Source organism: Schistocerca cancellata, chromosome 2, assembly GCF_023864275.1.
Source record: "Schistocerca cancellata isolate TAMUIC-IGC-003103 chromosome 2, iqSchCanc2.1, whole genome shotgun sequence".
Taxonomy (NCBI): domain Eukaryota; kingdom Metazoa; phylum Arthropoda; class Insecta; order Orthoptera; family Acrididae; genus Schistocerca; species Schistocerca cancellata.
In genome coordinates, this window is record NC_064627.1 from 117,853,163 (window position 1) to 117,875,672 (window position 22,510).

Sequence of the window (22,510 nt, forward strand, 5' to 3'; positions counted from 1 at the left end):
AGAAATACAAGTTGACGAAATATTCTGTTTACTGTGATTGACTTGTTCGCTGGTCAGTTTTGTCCTGTCCAGCTTTCCCACAATGACAATTGCCGCAACACTCTGTAGCCCACTTCTCCTTACTGTTGTGTACGAAGTCTTACAAGCATATGGCGACGAGTCTTGGAGCCGGCCGGAGAGGCCGAGCGGCTCTAGGCGCTACAGTCTGGAACCGAGCGAATGCTACGGTCGCAGGTTCAAACCCTGCCACTGGCATGGATGTGTCTGATGTCCTTAGGCTAGTTAGGTTTAAGTAATTCTAGGATCAAGGGGACTAATGACCTCAAATGTTAAGTCCCGTAGTGCTCAGAGCCATTTGAACGAGTCTTGGAGTCTGCGTGTGACAATCTTCAAGTTATTTTCTTCCTGTTCTGTAGTATTTGCCTTGGTTTTTGCTGTTCTTCATTGTCTCGTGGCTACCCCGTGTTTGCCTCGCTGGTGCTCTTTACGCTCTAGGTTCCACGGTTCTTGCTTTTGCACCCGTTTTTGCTCTCTCCGTGCTATTTTTGCTTTTTACTGTTTGTCTTTGTGCATCGCTTAACTGATGTGGCTGCTCCGTTTCAGTCGCCTGCTGCGCCGCCTGCAGTTGGTCTAACTCACTTTATTCTGTTTTAGTGTAGACTAGCGCAACTGCTTGAGATGACGAATCGCTTTATGGCGGCACAGATGATTTCACACAAGACGCCTGTACCGACTGCATATGTGCCGCCGTTTCGTGAGTTTGACGAGGCGAAGGAAAACTGGACGGAGTACCTCGCGCAGTTCAACGTGCACATTACAGCACATCGCATAACAGATACTGACAAACATTGTTATTTCTTGACCACGGTGGGAGTAACCGTTTACCGCCTGTGCACAAACTTGTCACCCACGTTTCGCCGTGAATTGGTAGACTATGAAGCTCTATTGCAGGCGCTTCCAAATTAATATGACAAGGTTCAAATGGTGGCTGCCCGTCACACATTCATTAGGTTCTGTAGGCAACAAAGACCGAGTGAGGTGCCGCAGTGATAGTGCACTGGACTCGCATTCGGGAGGCCGACGGTTCAAACCCGTGTTCGACCATCCTGATTAAGGTTTACCGTGCTTTCGTGCGGTAGCGTTCTCGCTTCCCACGCCCGGGTTCCCGGGTTCGATTCCCGGCGGGGTCAGGGATTTTCTCTGCCTCGTGATGGCTGGTTGTTGTGTGATGTCCTTAGGTTAGTTAGGTTTAAGTAGTTCGAAGTTCTAGGGGACTGATGACCATAGATGTTAAGTCCCATAGTGCTCAGAGCCATTTTTTTTACCGTGCTTGCTTCAGGCAGATGTCTGGATGATTCCTTTGAAAGAGTTACGACTGACTTCCTTCCCCATCCCTCCCTAATCCGATGGGACCGATGACCTCGCTGTCTGGTATCCTTCCCCAAATAACCAACCAACCGTCTCTGAGTGACTGAACTACAAGGCATTACTAGACAGTGTAGATTCAAATATGACTGTGGGAGGTACTACGGTGATACCAAGGATCCTAAAGCTATTACACGCAATGTAGCTGACTCTCATCGAGAAACAGATTCTTAAATACCTGGAGACTCCCTTGCAACAGGTTCTGCAGTCTCTAGACTACCGAGATTCCTACAAAGGCGCAGCAGACAGTCCTGAGGTAACACCTGTTTGCGCTTTGGACAGCTACGACAAACAGGCCTCCAATCTGGCTCTCAAACAGCTGCCTGGACGGCCACAGACACAGCTCTGACGTAAACACTTGACGCATCCCTCCCAAGGTGTGAACTCGTGACCTCGCTGTAATAGAGCACATGCTCGCTGATCTTGCCCCTCGAGTGCAGCAACTTAACTTTTTGTGGTAAAAGGGGACATGTACAGTCTGTGTGCTTACAGAAGCGTAAGGCACCCTCTGCTGCTATTCCCTCATGCAGGTATGCGTCACAAAATTGTGTGGTGTGTCTTCAAAGCCCCACAGTGTCATTAGTGCAAAGGAGTGTAATGCCATTCAGCAAAGACTCCCAACTCATCCGCAGTGCTATGGGAAGACAAGAAACTTTTTGTGTCTCTTAATATTGCTGACCAATCAGTCTGTCTGCAACTTGACACTGGTGCTTCAGTGGGTTTGCTCAATCATAGCACTCACGAAGTGCTTGGCAAACCTAAGTTCTGAACATCGCACCATACGCTGACGGCCGATGATGGCCAAGACATTCCGGCCTTAGTAGCTGCAACTTTCCTGCAACTTTCCTAAATTTGGCGCCTAGCGTCCGGATTAAGGAAGGTCGGGGAAGGAAGTCGGCCGTTCCCTTTCAAAGGAAACATCCCATCATTTTCCTGGAGCGATTTAGGTAAATCACAGAAGACCTTGCAAGAGGTATGCGCTACCTGCGATATGTAAGCTATAAGAGAATCTGAGACCAAAGAGCAGTGTTGACTGCAGTACGAACTGTGTAGCAGTAGCAGTAAGTTGTTGCTAGCGAGCAGTCGCCTGTCTGCGCTTCTCAGTCCTGTTGGGTGTATCATGTTGGGTGGGCCGGTCGCGGTGCAGCGATGCCGGAGCCTGAGTATTATTGTATATGGTAAAAGAAAAAGCAGCCTCGCGCATATCTAGTAACATTATGTAAACTCACATGTAAATCTTTTAAAAAATGTCCTAATAATAATGTTTGTCTAATTTCTAACAAGCATTCATTTCAATTTAAAGAATTTAATACCTTTTTTTAATGCATGATCATTCCGTTTGTTGCAAAAGAAAAATCATTTACTTCCTTTCATGAATAACAAATGTATAGGCCAGCATTGCACAGAGCTGTGCCGGAAAAAGCTATTGTAAGAGCAGATAGTTGTCTACTTTATCGAGGTGAGAATTTTTTGTTTTGTTTTTTTAGAATGATCTTACAGGGCCATGACGCAGAACTGCTGTCGTCCAAATTCTACCAGGTTACTGAATTTATATTTTATTACGAGGTTTAGGAATTTTTCTGTTTCGAGCTTACATTAAATGGGAAACAAATTTGGTGTGGAGGTTAAATGTGAATGAATTTCTGTAGGGAGGTTACAAATGTGAAAGGAATGAATTTTGTGGGGACGTTACACTTAAATTAGAATCATTAACCCAATAATATTCTTTTTTTGTGTGTGTAGGGAGGCTATACTTGGCGACAACCGGCCAGGAATGTATTTCTTTGTGAATCTCTGAGGAGTAGTCATATATCTGCTCTTATCTACTTAAATGTAGTTTGCATCTGGCGCAACGCATTTACTAACTTGTCACTTTTTCTATCACAGATCAACGGCAATTTATTGCTCTTTGTTGTACTTGTTTGTTCCATTTTTGCTTTGTCTTTGTTTCATTTTTGTGCTTAATTTTGATTTGTGAAAAATGCCGCGAAAAACTGTTAACAGTACATCGCGATGTGCAATGAGTGAAATAGCCGACTCGAATAGTTTGACCGATAATACTAACGACACTCAGTGTCTTAATGATAATCCTCTATTTACAGACAATCAGTGCGTACCGACCACTAGTAATGATTTTAATGCTAATGAGGAGCAAACAAATTCAATTGTGTCCTCTGTTAACTTAACGACAATTTATGACGCGGCACGTTCTGTTACAATGAACGCTGCCCAGTTTGACACGCCTAATTTGCAAAATTTACGTAGTGAACAGATAAATTTTTCTCACGAAGATGAACAATGTAATCAAAATACGTCGGATTTATTTGATTCCGAGGTAGTGACCAACAGTGCACATCCAATTGGCGAACCTTTTCTAGAATCAGAGAATGACCAAATGGTCACACAAAACGTGACAAATGCAGATACACCATCACACAGCAAAAAAATAGAATCGCTAATTTTGGCTTGGATCAAGTTATGGCATTATTACTACAACTCAATGAAAAATACGACAACCAGAAACAACAACTTAATGAAAAGAATGAAAGACAAGATAACAACTTCAAACAACTTAGTGGAAGTTTCAAGCAATCGAAGAAAGAACAAGACAACAATCACAAACAACTTAGTGAAATTTTCAAACAACTCAATGAACAGAACAAACAACTTAATGAACAGATTACAGCCGTTGCCACGCAATGTCATGATATTAAAGAACAATTACGTGTGGAAATTAAGGCTTGTGCTAGGAGCAGAAATGAAGAAATTAGATCTGTGGCTCAAGAATTAAGTAATACACATGCAGCCACTACCAAATTACTTAGAGACGAAATTAGTGCAGTCGGTAAACAATTCTCTGAAAACGCAACACAGTTACGCGACGAGTTTAAATTAATGTCAGCAGAACGTTCACGCACACTGGATGCAAAAGTAGACGCGAAGTTTGACCAGCAGAACAGCCAAATTGACGAACGTTTTAATCACCACCTGCAAAACAGTGAAACGTGTTACCGTAAATTCATACAGGAACAGAATAAAGTAAAGCGACAAGTCATGGAAACAATTACTACACTGAGACAGGAAGATAGCGTAAATTGTTTACGAAAGCAAAAACAGACGTAGACAATAATATTGCTACAGTATCAGACGAAATTAATACTATCAAACAGTTGAACACCGAACTGCATGATGAAATCTCCGATCTTAAAATAAAAACAGACACACACACATTAGACTTTCAGACAGTGACCGACATACTTGAACAATTAGAACTAATACAGGATCCCGATGCCATCAAAGCAGACGTTAAAAAATTGAACGAAACCACACGTAAAATACAAAAACAAATTAATGCTTGTGATAATAAAAATGATGATCAGGTAAAAGCACTGACTGAAAAATATGATGAATTAGCCAGTCGTGTTGACGTTACCGAAAGTAATAATGACACCAAATCAGACGATACGTCACCTGTTTCGTTTAATCAAACACCCGAATTTCAAAATTTACAGCAGACGATAAGTGAGATAGGTTCGTCTAATAATACATTACGTAGAAAATTGTCAACTTTACAGCAAGAGGTAACAGAGATGAAAAATGTTTCAGCCTTTAACACGTCACAGCATGTGCCACTTTCCGAACATTTGTCAGACTCACATAGCCAGTATAATTTAGGTAATTTACTGAGATTACGTGATTTAGTTTCCGAACACTCACAGACAAATAGATTCTCATACAATCCTGAAACTGTTCAGACATACAGAGACGATAATTTTGATTAAAAGCAATTTTTATCCGTAAAAAAATTAAAGTGCTTAATAATGACAGAACACAGACTCTCGCTTTGGACTGGATACGACAATTTGCTTTTGTATTTTCATCAGCTTGGCCTGTAATGCAGAAACTAGAATTGGACTGGATGCCACAACTTGCTTTTGAATTTTCACCGCCATTGCCTGTAACGCAGAAACTAAAATTTAATTGGAGCGCGTAATTGACCTCAGGAGATTCATTACACTTCGATGAATATGTGCCGTAGCGTGCACAGGGCCCCGAGCCGTAGTAGTGCTGTTTCATCTTTAGTTTTCTGCACTGCTGCCTTCTCTTCTACTATCCTTTATATTTATCAAAACAGCTCTTCAACTATGGATCTATCTAGAATTAGAAACGTGTAAAGAAAACCCGATATGACAAACTTTACGGAAAGTGACAATTTTCATTAGACACTCCTGAAATGACAAGAACAATCAGCGTAATTTTAATATCAGACAAAAATTTAATCATCAGTATTGTCATAATTATCAGTAATAACAAACGCACTTTGGTAACAATAGAGGTTTTTCTCAACAACAGCATCAAAACCAGCCGGTTAGCATACCTAACCAACAATGCAGTCTGCAAGGTCAACCAAGCTTTAATGTTTCCCCGCCTACACGTATAGCATCGGCTCCACCAAATAGTGACGCACTGCAACAAGAAAACCAGTACGTACAGAAAACACGTCATTTCAATTCCTATCGCAACGCGCCGTATAGAAATGACTATCATGACAGACGTAAAGATAATGGTCACAATTTTCAGCGTACGTTTAATAACAGTCGGTCTTATCAGCAGCAAAATCATCCGCAACAACATATTATCATGAATGAACCAGACAGTAGATATCATCCCGAACGTAATACGCCAGGAAGAAATAACAGAACAGTACAAATAGTGGAAATGCAACAACATATTATCATGAATGAACCAGACAGTAGATATCATCCCGAACGTAATACGTCAGGAAGAAATAACAGAACAGTACAAATAGTGGAAATGCCACAGCATCCTTCCGCAAATAATAGCACGTCAGAGAGAATTTGACTAGATACAGTACAGGTTGCATCTTCCAGCAACGCAAGCAATACTTCAGATACGCAAAATCTTGTTCACGAAAATGTCATTACTTTTGACGACATCCGAGACACTCTTTTGCAGGAAAAACCAGTTATTCAAAAAACCATTTCACACCCTGTCATTGAAGTAAAGATTGGATCATCTAAATTTTCAGCAGTAATCGATTCTGGATCACCTATGTCAGTTATAAATGAAGAAACTTTCAACGAATGTAACAAAGAGAATACCTATCCTACGTTACCATTACGCAAAACTAAAGTAAAAGGAGCAGTATCTGGTAAAGGAGTAGGTGTAAAATTACAGACACATTTATCATTTTGTATTGCAGGTCATAAATTTCACTCAAATTTTTGGATTCTTCCCTTATTGACAACAGACGTTATTTTAGATACGAATTTTCTGGTACAACATGACGCAATTATTGACTTTCAAAACTCCTATTTAATGTTAAAGGATGAAAATGTTCAATTGGCTTTAGAATTTCAGCACTCTTTATCTGCAGAAGAACAAACAATTAATCGCACAGAGGTCATTTCCGCATCACGTAACATAGACTGTCATTCCACATTGTTCACAGATACGTACGTACACAACTATAATACTCCAGACGAAGCCGACTATGACGTTATACAAATGCTTTCTGATATAGTTAAACAGAGCAGTGCAAATACAGACGAGGAACTCACTCAACTACGCAAAATTCTTTTACAGCAAGCTCCAGTTTTTGACAACGTCCCTGGTACTATGTCCGGTTTTATGTATGAATTTCAAGTTAAACAGCACGACACATTTAAAGCCAAACATTATCCCATTCCGTATATTCACAGAGAACAAGTTAAGAAAGAATTGCAAGCTATGCTTCTCCAAGGAATTATTGAACCGGCAGTTAGTCCGTACATAAACCCACTCCATATTGTTAAGAAAAAGGATGGTTCACTTCGCCTCGTACTTGATTCGCGTCACATCAACGACATTATTATTAATGAAACAGATCGCCCGCAGACGCTAGAAGAACTTCTACAGAAATTTCATGGTACTGCTATTTATTCCACATTAGATTTGAAATCGGGATTTTGGCAAATTCAGCTCCATCCGAACTGCAGAAAGTACACAGCTTTTCTCTGTTTTGGTGACTGTTATCAATTTTGTAAATTACCGTTCGGCTTAACTATTTCTTCAGCAGCATTTATTCGCGGATTGAATACTATACTTCCGACAGAATTAGAAGACAGAATCACAACGTATGTAGACGACATTCTTATTGCAGAAGCTAACTGGTCTGAACACAATCTGATTCTTGAACCACTGTTACGAACTTTACGTGCACAAGGACTCACAGTTAATCTTAGCAAATCGCACTTTGGCAAAACTTCTATAATATTTCTTGGACACGTAATTTCAGCAGAAGGCATTGCGCCTGACCCGTAAAAACTTCAAGCTTTACGTGACATTACTGTTCCTACGACGAAGAAACAGCTACGCGGCTTTTTGGGTTTAATTAACTTTTTTCGTAAATTTATTCATTACTCTGCTTTAGACGCCCCTAGATTATGTCAATTGACGGGTAAAAACACTATTTGGTCGTGGGATAGCCAAGCACATTTTGAATTTGTGAATCCGAAGGAAGCTATGTTGAATGCACCACTTTTATCACATCCAGATCTTACTAGAAATTTTTCCATTGCTACCGACAGTTCTAACACCGCTTTAGGCGTACACATTTTTCAGGAAATTGAAGAAGATGGTACTACAGTAATTAGAAACATCGCCTTTGCGAGTCGCATTCTGTCACCTGCTGAACGCAATTATTCTGTTACAGAACTTGAAACATTATGTGTTGTATGGGCATTTACGAGATTTCGGCATTTTCTTTATGGAAGACACACTACCGTTTACACAGATCATAGATCGATACAGTTTCTACTTTCCGCAAAATTTACACACGACAGGTTAAGCAGATGGAAACTTTATTTACAGGAAATTAGTTTTACAATTGTTCACATTCCCGGTACACAAAATATTGTAGCAGACGAACTATCCCGTTCTCTCAGCAACAATCAGCAAGACATCGCAACCAACTTCTGCAAAGCAAATTTCAGCGTCATGTATATTCAACAAGTTGCATTTGAAAATTTCATTTCTTCTTCATTACGAGACGTAGCACAAGAGCAGAGTACAGACAACGCATGGGGAGAAATCAAACACCTTTGGCAAGATAGGAATAATGTTACCATTAGAAACCATTACGCTGTACGCAATGACATCCTGTTTCGCCACTCTCATCCTGACAGCAACAATTGGTTATTAGCATTCCTGACGAACTTGTTAACAAATTAATCTGGTATACTCATTTAAGTTACGCACATTACGGAGCCAGAAAATGTTTTCTTATTCTGAGACAGAACTGTTATTTTACCAACATGGAGAAACGTATACGACGAATTTTAGCGTAATGTAAAATCTGCCACAAAGCTAAATCAGACACGACTTCACAAGTTCCTCCATTACATCCCATTGTACCTGTTAAATTGAGACATATGGCCGCTGTAGACATTTTTGGTCGGATTTCCAGAACTAATAGAGGTTTTTGCTACATCTTTGTCGCTGTTGAACTGACTTCGAAATTTGTTACCTTCACTCCGTTACGCAAAGCTACTGCTAAATCTGTTTCGAAAGCATTTGTAAAACATTTTCTATTTCATGTAGGGCATATATTGAAAGTAATTTCCGACAATGGATCAATTTCAATGTGCTATATGGACACGTATGTTACCAACAAGAAACATTTCTCCGATCTATATATATCCAAGTATCATGCTTATTCGAATCCTTGTGAACGATTAATGAAAGAAATTGGTAAACTGTGTAGAATATACTGGCATAAAAGACATATTGATTGGGACACACAAATACTCTCATTCCAGGATGTAATTAACTCGATACCAAATGAATCTACTATGTTATCTCCGACTGTTATACTGAAAAATGATGAACCACCTGACAAAATTGAAGAATTAGTATCCTTTCCTACATCTCGTCGACTACGATACCATGAAATAATTGACATTGCGCTGAACAACATCAAACGTGCCGCAGAGCGCCGGAGAAGACAGCAAAAACAGGTTTGTACACGCCGTGACTTTGACATTGGACAAAAAGATATTAGTGCGTAAACACTATTTATCTAACAGAGGAAAGAGTAGTTGTAGTAAATTTGAGCTTCTATACGCAGGTCCATATAGAATTCGCAGCATTCCTCACCCGAATGTAGTACACGTCGAAACTCTGAGAACCAGAAAAAGTAAAGGCAATCACCATGTCTCCAATATTAAATCCTTTATTGAATGAACATACTTTCTGATTTATCACACTGTAATGCCATTTCCTAATTTTTTATGACCACTTATACTATTATATTTATATGAACACTTACTGATGATTATCAAATTTTTTCTTGGCAAGTGCCCATCAAGGTAAGGTTAGCAGGTCGCTTTTCTTGTCGTTACACATAAGACTGTGCACATTTATCCAGATAAACTTACACATTTTATGACCACTTATGCAATTATATCTATGTGCTTACTTACTGATTATTATTATATTTTTTCTTGGCAAGTTCCTGGCAAGGTAAAGTTAGCAGGTCGCTTTTCTAGTTGTTACACATAAGACCGTGCACATTTTTCCAGATAAACTTACATATTTTATGAACAATTATGCAATGCTATCTAGTGACATATTAATTTTATCAAATTCTCTCTCCATTAAAGTCTTCAACTCTCGCCTCTATCAACTACACAACATACAAGCTGAACACAAAGAAAGTCATTTCTTGTCGTTATATATCAGACCGTGCACATTTTCCATTTTTTGTGTATGTATGATTGTTTTCCTGTTTCTTTGTATGCACTATGAAATCTTTAAGATATAACAAACACCAGTTGCCTCTGACATTTTTGCCTTATGATATCTCAACATCGTGACTATTTTACATTTTTTTGCTACTACATTATGATACTCTGTGTACATTTTTGCACCTGCACACTGTCTGTGTTTCTGACATATTACGTTCTCTGTCATGCTATGCTGTATGCTTAATTATATCACTAGAAACCAGTTTTTATTTAATGGGTATGTGATTTAAATGCAAGACATTAATCATTGTTCATCTTTTTCAGAAAGCAATAACGTGTAAATGAAACTAACCACAGTAGATTACTATGAAATGGGAATTTCACCTTCGGAATGAACGAAAGAAGATGCAATACCTCGTCACGAAGAGTAAATGGATCAGAATTAACAAACATTAACATGAATATACTATACACATCGTATGATAGCAGTCTTAACTAATTTTTTCTTTTAGAATACGAGGTGATTGATGCAGGCTGTCAGACAGAACTACACATCTTAGTTTTAGTGTTGAAATATGTTAGAAATAAGGAACTCTATGCTATGAATAGTTGTGTGAAGTAAATGGTAATATGAATAATGAATAATGAAGTGTCTTTTTGCAGATGATAATGAATGTTGATGAATAGTGATGAAGAATATGGTAATATGAATAATGAAGTTTTGCTTTGCAGGTGATGATAGTAATGAAGTTATGGTAATATGAATAATCAAGTTTTTCTTTGCAGATGAAAACAATGATGAAGTTTATATATCTGCTGTTAGTTAAGAAATGCTATGTAGTTATTTAAGTATTTGTTGCAGTTCGTTTTGACAGTATGTCTTATGTTGCATGGTATAATGACTGATGGTTTTGGAGAGGACAGTTAGAGTACATATATATTGAATACACATTTCGTTACCTGTTAATTCGAAGTTCACTACTTTTCAGCATTATATGCGTTTCTTCTTTCAGCTTAATAATCCATTTTGTATTTTTTCTAGGAGAAGCTATTCACGAAATTAATATGCTATAAGCATTTAATCATTAAACCTGTTCTAGTACTTGCATTTTTGATTTTACCCATTTTTGTGTGTCATTCATGAATGTGATCAAATATACTCTACTTGTTTCATAACCTTGCTACAGCTGACTCATGACAAATGACGTTAATAATCTTTATTTGCAGCAATAAGTCAAAAACAAATATTTTTATGCCCCAGCAATTAATTATCGATCCCAACGCAATGCATTGCTAGCACAAAAAAAGGTATTACCAGTCCCAAATAATGCTACCAGTTTAAGAGAGTTCTGAGTAATTCTGAGTAATGTTTTATAGTCACAGACCTTGAATAATAGTTACAGTATGTTACATTTTCAGTATGTCCTATGTCACTGGAATGATCAGTTCTGAGTAATACTGAATGATGTTTTCTAATCACAGACCTTGAGTAATAGACAGTGTGTTACATTTTCAATATGTCCTATATCACTTAGATGATGAGTTCTGAGTAATACTGAATGATGCTTTGTAATAATGCATAAATACTATGCCAATAATTTCTGTAAATAATATTTTTGTTATACTCTGTAAATGCTATGCCAATAATTAACTCTCATTTTGAATGATAACTTCTGAATAATACTGTATAAGGTTTTATAAAAATATAAGAATACTTTGTAACTGGCCAATGAGTGCCAATAATTATTTTAAATATCTCGTATGTCACTTGAATGATGAAAAATGTATTGTACTATTCAATACTTGCTATAGGTTTTATAACTGGCCAATGAGTGCCAATGATTACTATAACTAGGTGAATTATGTTAATATTATGCCATTCATTAGCTCCTGTTTTGAATGATGACTTCTGATGGTTTGAAACTGGCCAATGAGTGCCAAAGTTCACTGTAATCAGATGATTTATCAACATTATTCTGTAATACTTCATACATAGTACAGAAGTGTTCAATAACTAGGCGATAAGTGGCAACAATTAGTCCAATCGGTTGATAGACTAGTGTAATTCTCAATAATGACTAGCATGAGACTTAATGTCCTTCACCTTCTGACCTAATTACCAGAAATTACTGCAATATACGTTTGTCCTGTCTATCATTATGATCATGGAGCACTATATTTGGTTTCTGCACTAATTCAACGTTGGTGAATGAGTGTGGTGTTGACACATCATGGTGTCCACCACCTTGAACAATGGAGATGTTACTATGGTTCCACTGTTTGGTGTACCTAATGTACTACCAAAATGATGACATGGAATATTAATACGACATTTCAGTGTCTTTGCTACACAGATTAATACTTCAGGGAGGAGAACTTCAAATTGTCTCGCTGGGTGTTGTGCTTCTGTAGAAAGATATGGACTTTCATTGCAGCTATGTGCAACCTAATGTGCTACAACCATGATGCAATCCTTTCCTTTCCTATCCTAATTCTCGTAAATTGGTAAAAAAATACTGCAGTGCGTATGCACTTTGTGTCATTTGTTAATATGATTTGTACTCATTGCGTATACATTTTGTGATTTCTTGATATGTTCTGTACTCAGTGCATGTGCACTCCATTTCATTTTATGTTCTGTACTTATATATATATATGTATATACTCTGCGACTGTCAACTTAGTTAATTGAGTTGTAACCTCCCCACAGAAATATTATTTAAATGATTTTTTAAATATTGTACCTCTGAACAAAATTGGTTCCCATTAATAGTCTCCGTGCAGAAATGTATTCACATTTAATGTAACCACAAAATTCAGTTCCTAAACATGGAAATAATAAAAAAATTCAGTAACCTGGTAAATTTTATCACGACAGCAACGCTGCGCCACGGCCCTGTACTCTGAATAAAAATGCAAAAATTCTTACCTCAATAAAAACTGCGAATATATCTGCTCTTACCTAAAAAATTTTCGGATCAGCTCCGTGCAATACTGGCCTATGCTTTGTGATTCATGAAAGGAAAGATAATCCACTGAATAAAATCTTTAAATTGAAATGAATGCCTTTTTTAAAAAAAATTACTTTCTGTTATAAAAATTATTATTGGGGCATTTTTGAAAGAAATTGGATGCCAGTTAACATACATTACTAATGCGCAAGGCTGCTTCTTTACCTTCTACAGTAATACCCATCCTCCAGAGTCCTGACCAGAGCACACTGCCGACACGCGCAGACTACTGCCGACTCACGCACACTACAGTCGACTAGCGACAAGCAACAACTAACTACATACTGCTCTCTGGTCAGAGACTCCCGTAAGTCTTGCCTGTTGCAGGCAGCGCATACATCGCATACCTCTTACAAAGTACATTTTAGAAAAATTTGTTGCTCATGGCAACTCCAATTGACTCACCAACGCTGCCAAATTTTTGCCCTCTCCCCCCCCCCCCCCCCCCAGTGGAGGGTTATGTAAGAGGTATGCGCTACCTGCGATATGTAAGCAATAAGAGAATCTGAGACCAAAGAGCAGTGTTGACTGCAGTACGAACTGTGTAGCAGTAGCAGTAAGTTGATGCTAGCGAGCAGTCGCCTGTCTGTGCTACTCAGTCCTGTTGGGTGTATCATGTTGGGTGGGCCGGTCGCGGTGCAGCGATGCCGGAGCCTGAGTATTATTGTATATGGTAAAAGAAAAAGCAGCCTCGCGCATATCTAGTAACATTATGTAAACTCACATGTAAATCTTTTTAAAAATGTCCTAATAATAATGTTTGTCTAATTTCTAACAAGCATTCATTTCAATTTAAAGAATTTAATACCTTTTTTTAATGCATGATCATTCCGTTTGTTGCAAAAGAAAAATCATTTACTTCCTTTCATGAATAACAAATGTATAGGCCAGCATTGCACAGAGCTGTGCCGGAAAAAGCTATTGTAAGAGCAGATAGTTGTCTACTTTATCGAGGTGAGAATTTTTTGTTTTGTTTTTTTAGAATGATCTTACAGGGCCATGACGCAGCACTGCTGTCCTCCTAATTCTACCAGGTTACTGAATTTATATTTTATTACGAGGTTTAGGAATTTTTCTGTTTCGAGCTTACATTAAATGGGAAACAAATTTTGTGTGGAGGTTAAAAGTGAATGAATTTCTGTAGGGAGGTTACAAATGTGAAAGGAATGATTTTTGTGGGGACCTTACACTTAAATTAGAATCATTAACCCAATAATATTCATTTAATTTTTTGTGTGGGGAGGTTGCAACCTTAATTAGGATGTCCGGGCGCGGGATTGAACCGTCGTCCTCCCGAATGTGAGTCCAGTGTGCTAGCCACTGCGCTACGTCGCTCGGTCCGAAATTTGCCAAAGACGGTGATATTTGCAGTGTTTTCCTTTCGAGGTTGTTCTAATATTTTTGGTCTCGTCTGGGTTGAGGATTCAGTACGTTGTACTTTCTGTTTCTTCCTTTGATCCGTGGGGCTGTGTTGTTAAGCTACTAAGATATTTCAGAATCTGTTTTCTGAAGGTTCATGTAAATCCAGTAATTTGGTTGCCCAACTTACAGTCAAGTACAGCGCACAACCACATTATGTTTCAGCTCGTCAGGTTCTTCGAGAACAGGCGGCTCAGGAACTTACTGCTTTGCAAGACAGTGGGGTCTTAGCATCTGCTATTGACTGGGGGCGTCTCCTCTCGTTATACTAAAAAAGCCATACGGCAGGATTCGGTTGTTTGTCTATTTTTAAAAAACCGTGAATCTTCAAATACTCATGGATTTGGGATACTCCCTTGCCATGCCTGGGAGAACTAATGCAAAAATTGGGCGTAGGTCGTTACTTTTACTTTTCTAAAACTATATTACGAGACGCCTACTTACGAATCCCTCTGGATGAGCAGTCGCAACAAGTATTTGTTGTTAGTACTCAATGAGCCGTGGTAAAAATTGCTGTTTTGAAGAGCACGCCGCAGCGCGTAGTGTGAAGCAGTCGCTTTCGCTTGTGGCGGTGGCACCGCTGTGGCAATCACAGCTTTGGTGTCTCCCTCTGGTGGGAAAGGGAAAAGGTTGCCTGTTCACGTGCATTTAATGGGCGCTACGAGCTCGCCAGTGGTCAGCCTGGGTCAGTCTCTCGTCCCCAGCTTGCTAGTCTGTCTCTTTTACGCATTTGTGAGGCAGTTAGTGTCTGTCAGTCGTCTGGAGTGCTAGCATGTCTTTCGTTCGGATCAACCTTTAAAGCCGGCAAAATGAAAGTCTTTCCACTCCGCCAGTAAGAGAACTCAGCGAGTAGTCGCCCGGTCGGGACTTATCTCCTGCATCTGAGTCTGCGCGTTAGGCCGGCAGTCTTCTCGAGTTTGCTCAGGCAATGGTCATTGGCGGTTGGATCGATCGATTGGTCGGTCGCGCACTGAGACACAAGTTGACTTGTCCGTCTTGAGGGTCGGCGCATAGGTCGCCACGTTGAGTGCAGTGGGCCGCGCCGTATAGCGAGGCGTAGTGGCTTCGCGGTCGACACAGGAGTCAACCCACGACATCAGTCTGGCCGGTGCGAGCTGCGACGCCGTGAGGCGGGAGATCAGCACGCCTTCCTGCGTCCGTTGAAGCGGCTGGCAGCGGACGGTTCGGGGGAGTGATTTGGGGGTGCTGCGCCAGGTCCTCTCGAGAAATCGCAGTTTATTAGAAGTTAAGTGATTGGTGGTATGTTGTTTCATTTACTCTTGTTAAATTCTACTTGTTTTCTTGGTGAGGTCACCAGCCGTTTTGCTTTGGGATCGTCCCGACCATTCTTCTCCGTTTGCCCACCCACGGGAAGGTGGTTGTTTATAAATTGGGTGGTCCGTTTTTCCCTTGTGGAGTAGGGGCGAGTTGCAGCAAGTTGCGGTTCGGGTTTTTCGGTAATCTCCCTATCAATCTACCGTACGTTAGTAGCTGCCTTTGTCATGTTTGTCGGATTTGGTGTGTTAACGAATTTATCGCTTGGAGCGTAACGGCCTAATTCCTGAAATATGTTTTGATCTTGCCTATCATCTTAAGAGGCGGTATCTGTGTATGTAGAGCATCTTCACTTGTTTGGCCAACCTTGTAGAATTTGATATAAGATTGCATTTCATGGGCTTTTATTTAAATGATCATTTTAGTGTATAAAGTTGCCACCCTTTCGCCGTAAGACTTTTCTTAGAAGTTAAAATCAAGTTAATATTTTAATTTTTAGTGTTTTGTACCATTTCCGTCCCTCCTACGGGGGGTGCATAGTTTGTGTGCTAGTGTAAATTGTTAAAACCTTTAATTTAAAGTTATCTGGTGTGTTGCAGAATTGCACCAGCGTAATCTTTCAGAGGCTGTTGTGAGCGGTCGTAACTACAGCCGTGTCAAAAGGGAGCGGCAAGGTTCTTTCCCTGAAAGCTCATACAGTCAAAACTTGTTTCTTTCTGCCTCTGAGTAAATTGTAACTTGATATTTAGAGGGTGCTTTCTGATTATAATTTTAAATCTGTTTCTTTTAAAAAATGCTTTTAGGCACTATTAAAGTGAATAAAATTCCCATTTATTAAAAGGAATTTGTTTATGATTTCATTAGTTACTCTCTGCCAACTACTTCCATGCTTATAGAGTGTGATTAAATGTGTTAATGCTCTTGATGAATCGCTAGCAAATAAAATAAGTTCTTAAGAATATTCTTTGAAATTAAATCACGGTTCACTCAACTGGTTCTCTACAAGTTTTAGAGACTGCAAAAATGGTTAAAATGGCTTTAAGCGCTATGGGACTTAACATCTGAGGTCCTAGTCCCCTAGACTTAGAACTACTTAAACCTACCTAACCTAAGGACATCACGCACATCCATGCCCGAGGCAGGATTCAAACCTGCGACAGTAGCAGCAGCGCGGTTCCGGACTGAAGCGCCTAGAACCGTTCGGCCACAACGTCCGGCTTTGAGACTGCAGTTTGGCAGTGTTCTACAACCGCCATTTTTAAAATGTGTGGTTTTGAGACTGAACTTGAGTACTGAGGACATGTCATTAATAGCCAGAGCGTTCACCCACTGCAGTCACATTTCCTTGCTATCTTTGAACTTCCACCAGCCACTCAATGTGCGGAAATTTCGGTCTGTGTTAAGGAAGCACACGTATTATTCTTAATCCACTCAAATTGTGGCTCCCTTCCATCACTTGTGCGAGAACAATGTTCCTTTTAATTTCACCTTAAGAATCTTTGCTTTCCAGAAGTTGATAGATGCTTTGCTTAATGATCGATGTCTTGTTCACTTACATCCAATCAAATCTTTGGTCTTGGCTGTTGATGCTTACTCTTGAGGCTTCGATGCGGTTTTCTTGCATAAATGTTGTTCTGCTCACTGGCCCATTGCCTTTTCTTCGAAGTTGTTGAACAAAGCTCAGTGTAATTTTTTGCAAATTGAAAAGGAGACTCTCGCCATTGTCTATTTTGTCACTAAGTTCAACTATTATCTTTGTGGCAGAAAATTTTATTTGGTGAGAGACGAAATCTCCCCTGTCTTTGTTTAGCCTGTCTTAGTCAGTCGCAACTTGCACAGCGCAGAAGTTTCATCGGCCGGCTCTTCTTTTGTCAAATTATCAATATGAGATTGTCTATCCGCCCACTTCTAAACATGTCAACACTGATACTATTTCTCAATTCCCTGTTGGCCCTGACTCAACGTTCTGCGAGTCCTCTGTTTCTTGTTGCTACATTGATGCGTAGCTTTCTGCTTCATCATCGTACAAATGCCCAGGCCACAGCAGCGGATCCTGATTTACAGATTCTGGTCACTACATCCGAAGTGGCTGGATGCGTTCAGCCAGACAGATTCTGTTTTACGTAGGAATTCTTTCCACTGCAAAAGTAATGTAGAAGATTCATATGGAAGCGTGTTCATGGTTGATTAACACTTTACTTGCATTGGTAATGTTTTACGTGAGTGAAGAAAAGGATATAGTTGCAATATCTCTTTGGTTAATCAGCCCAGAATTCTTTCAAATGTTCAGCGTTTCTCCTGTCGAGTGTCTGAAATTTCGGCCTTAGTTACATGTCTTAATATTGTTTTAGAGAGACAAATAATTCACTAACTAAACGTCCATGCTAAAGGGTTTGTCCTACAGTTATCAATGTCAACACTAATTCTCACAGGGTACACATCCATTCCTAAGCAGATTTCTTCTCGGTTCTTGGTCACTATGTTTTCATGTACGTCAGTCCTTTTCCTCCTTTATGATAGGACACCTTGTGACGTAGGTACATAAACACGTTCCTTTAAAAATTCTCAAAGAATGTAATTATGTGCTTTCAGTTGGTTGAAGATGAAGACCACTCATACTAAGCGTGTTTATCCGGACTCATTCTACCAAGTTTAGAACCTGGAAACTCATTCGGGTACCGAATGATTCCTGCAACGAGACGAAATCTTACCTTACGTGATATTCTGGCTAACTTCTTGCTGCAAAATTAGCCAAGTGTGAATAGGACTTGTGCAGAGAGGACTCCGTACAATTTAATAACGTATATATGTATTACATCCATCCCGTCAGTGGAGAATCACGGCTTCTTTTGTCTATTATCGATATCGATACTGGAAAGATATCATTCCTGGGAATTCTAAGATCGTATCAAAATCTCTGCAGTATTTCGTGAGAATAGCCCGGACATATAAACACAAGCCAGCAGGAGACTTCAGTTTGTATATGCAGAGAGAGAAGATTCGATTAAATATATTTTATTTACTTCCTAAAAATATTTTATTTGCTTCCTAAAACATGACTACTACTTGTATTTTATGTTTGCATGCAATAATATTTTTCTACTATGCACTTCACAGGTGATGAATGCAACGTACGTTCTAAAGACAAAAATGTATTTTGATGAGATATAATTAAAAATTAAGAGTTATCGAGATTTTTACCTTTACTTTTAATGTGTAGCCTCAATTCTTGCCAAATTTCACGATTCTAGGTCAAAGAGAAGTACCCTAAGGATTCTGATGAGTATGTTTGCGAGTATCGAAATACGTAACTTAAAAGGCCGTCTCCTTTGACTGCATTGACTTAGAAGTTTAAATTATTTACACTGTCAAGGGATGTATACCTTAGTATGTGACATAAATTTCAACCAGTACCGGCTATTCGTTCCTGTGAAGAAAGGTCCTTAGCAGTCGGACACAAAGACAGACAGACGAACAGGCAGATTGACAACAAATCTGTCCTGTAAGTTACGAAACCCTAAAAAGAACGGTCAAAATTAGACCACACTCTTATGAAGCACACCTGCTTCCTTCTTCCAGTTGAAGCCACTCATTGAAGATTATGTAGTGTAGAGCTACGAAAACGCGGGAATGTTGATTGCTACGTTTCTTCTGCGGTTTCAAGTAGTCCCAGACATTTTACGCGAGATTGAAATATGGTATTTTACCTTAGTTGAGGAGCGATGTGGTGATTGCCTGAGGCTTCGCAAATCAGTAGCATATGCTTATAACTGTGTGAACACTGCTGCCTTCTTCGAATTATCACAGAATACTATTTATGAAGATGTGGTAGAACGGACAACACATGGCCACCGAGAATACAGCAAGAAATATACCGATTCATGTTCGCGATAACAGGAATGACTGAACCCCAATCATGGCACCTTTTTCTCCGAACCAGTAAAAGATTTCCGAATAGTGATTCAACTGAATTAATTAAATGAAATGACATGTTTGTAACACATGTAGACAATAATCGCTGCAAGAGGAAAACGCGTAATTTGATGATGATAGTGACTCCTTTACCGCACGGGCTTCGTGACTCTGAGAGAAAGTACCGTTGTTCAATACAGAACACTGTATGTGATTATTATACAGGGTGTCCATAAAGTCGCTTTACAACTTCAAAATTTTATTACAACGGCAGTTGTTAAAATATTTTAACATTTATTTTATTGTAATCAGTGTTTATAATTGTTTTGAACAGTGTTTAACAGACCTCTATATGGGTGCCGTTAGTTGCACAAAGCACATCAAGACGGTACTCGATTTCCTGCCATGTTTGCTGTATCATTGCGTCTTGCGTCATCAATGGTGGCAATGGCATTACGAACCCTTTGCTTCAAGTCAGCAATGTCCCGTATCCTTGTTTGATGCACGATATCTTTTACATACCGGCATAAAAAAGTCCAAGGGAGTGATATCTGGCGAACGCGGTGGCCAACGAACTGGCCCATCCATTTCAGTCCATCTACCTGGAAATGTTTCATTGAGGAACCGATGAACATGTGGACCCCAACGTGGTGGTACACCATCTTGCTTGAAAATGATAGTAGGTTGTAAGTCAATCAGTTGTGGTTCTACATATTCGGTCAGAACGTCGAGGTAAACATCTGTAGTAATTGTTGACTCGTTGAAGAAAAATGGAATGATTGCACTTGGTTGCACATGATTCCACACCATACATTCACTATTGGACTATCCCGGTGAAACTCCCTAGTCACATCCCCAAATTCTCACATTGTGTCCGTTTAAATGTCCCAGAAGCATGCAAAGTTGCCTTGTTTTTGTCACTGAAACAAATTCGCTTGAGGAATGCTTCAATCTCCGAAAGGCGTTGCAGCATGTTGAGTGCATACTCTGTCCGTTTTGGCTTGTCATTTGGCTCAAGTGTCTGTAACAGTTGCACTTTGTAGGCATACGACCGTCTGTTGTTCTTGTGGAGGACCTTATACACTGTTGAACGCTGTCGCTGTCTCCATAAACATTTGCGCCATGCACGGATTGAGGGGCGTGATGGTGGGTCTCTTCTATACTTCGTTCTGAAGTTTCGTTGAGTCTGAACATCTCATTTGGTCTCAATAAACCAGGACAGACATTGTGCCTTCTCTTGAGGAGTTCCATTTTATAGCGGTTCAGTTCCTTCCATCAACAGATTATCTGAAACACAGAATTTTAGTATATTTAAAAACTTTAGTAAACAGTGAGTGCAATAAAAGAAATCTTGTTAAAATATTTCCACAACTGCCGTTGTAATAAAATTTTGAAGTTGTAAAGGGACGTTATCAACACCCTGTGTTCCGTCTACCACCATATTTTCAACTGAAAATGTGAGTCCTGCTTCTGATTGGTGTGAAGACGAACAACGTCATTGATTGGAGGCAAGTGACTGAAGCATTCGTAGCGTAATTTGCACGAAAAATTACTGCAAGTAACTTTAAAAGACATGTGATGTTCCCCAGAGACGCTTTGTATTCTCCTCAAATGCAATGAACTGACTGAACATGGCAGGTTTTCGGTCATTTCGTCTCCTAACTATTTGCTACTGACTTATCTGTTCCGGCAGGTGCACATTCTGAAAAATAGTGGATAAGCAGAAATACATGTCAGTGTTCGAGGATACGAAATTATTCATTAATAGATAACACTTCAGTAAATTACATCGATGTTTAATCTTAATTAAAACCAGCTTAAAATTGCATACATGCGAGACTCTTACATAATAGGTCTACTCTGCAGCACAGATCGAAGACTAGACAAAAGTGAGCTACCCACAGACCTTAAATAACATAGACTGCGCACACCCATATCTCTGCCGTGTTGAGGTTTGAAACCAACAGCTAAGTCCTGTCATTCGGGGCAGGAAGATGAGTTTCCATCATTACGAACTATATGAACTGCAGTTGACAACTACAGTTTTTCTCATTTATTACTGAAATCAAGCACTGATCGCAACAATAAACAACTTAGACCTACCTTATTGCTGTTACCCATGTAGTAGCACAGTTAAATTAATTTCTCCAAAATGCTTAATATTAACAGAAAAGTTATCGTTTGTACACGTGGCCAGCTGAAAAGTACTGACAGTTCTCTTTACAAGCAACAGAATTAAAGTTCTTCAGCGAATACCTGTTTTTCTTTCACCATGATTTTTTAGTTCACCGCTTCCACAGGAGTATAAGACAAAATGACGATTCTTCAACAATATATGTTAAAAGTATTGTTATGCTTTTTTAAGAAATGAAATCCTTTTTATCCATGATTTCTGTTTTTTTACGCAAAGTAAGCATCTGTATTTATATAGAAAACTCTTGTAGTTAGTAGGCTATTAACGTTCAGTCATCTTAAAATCTATACTCTCATCAAATTTTACTTCTAAGGACCAACATACATCATAACTCTCAACTCATGGAAACATCTCTGCACTGATTGTGAAATAGCACACCGTACAACTGAAATTTCCGTCCATTTGTCTATTCTGTAGGCTGCAAGACAATACTTCTCTAGGTATATATGAAGGTCATTACTTCAGTTTGCAGTACAAAGAGCAAACTATGATCTGAGGCAAAATCCCATGAAGAAGGACAGCCTTCT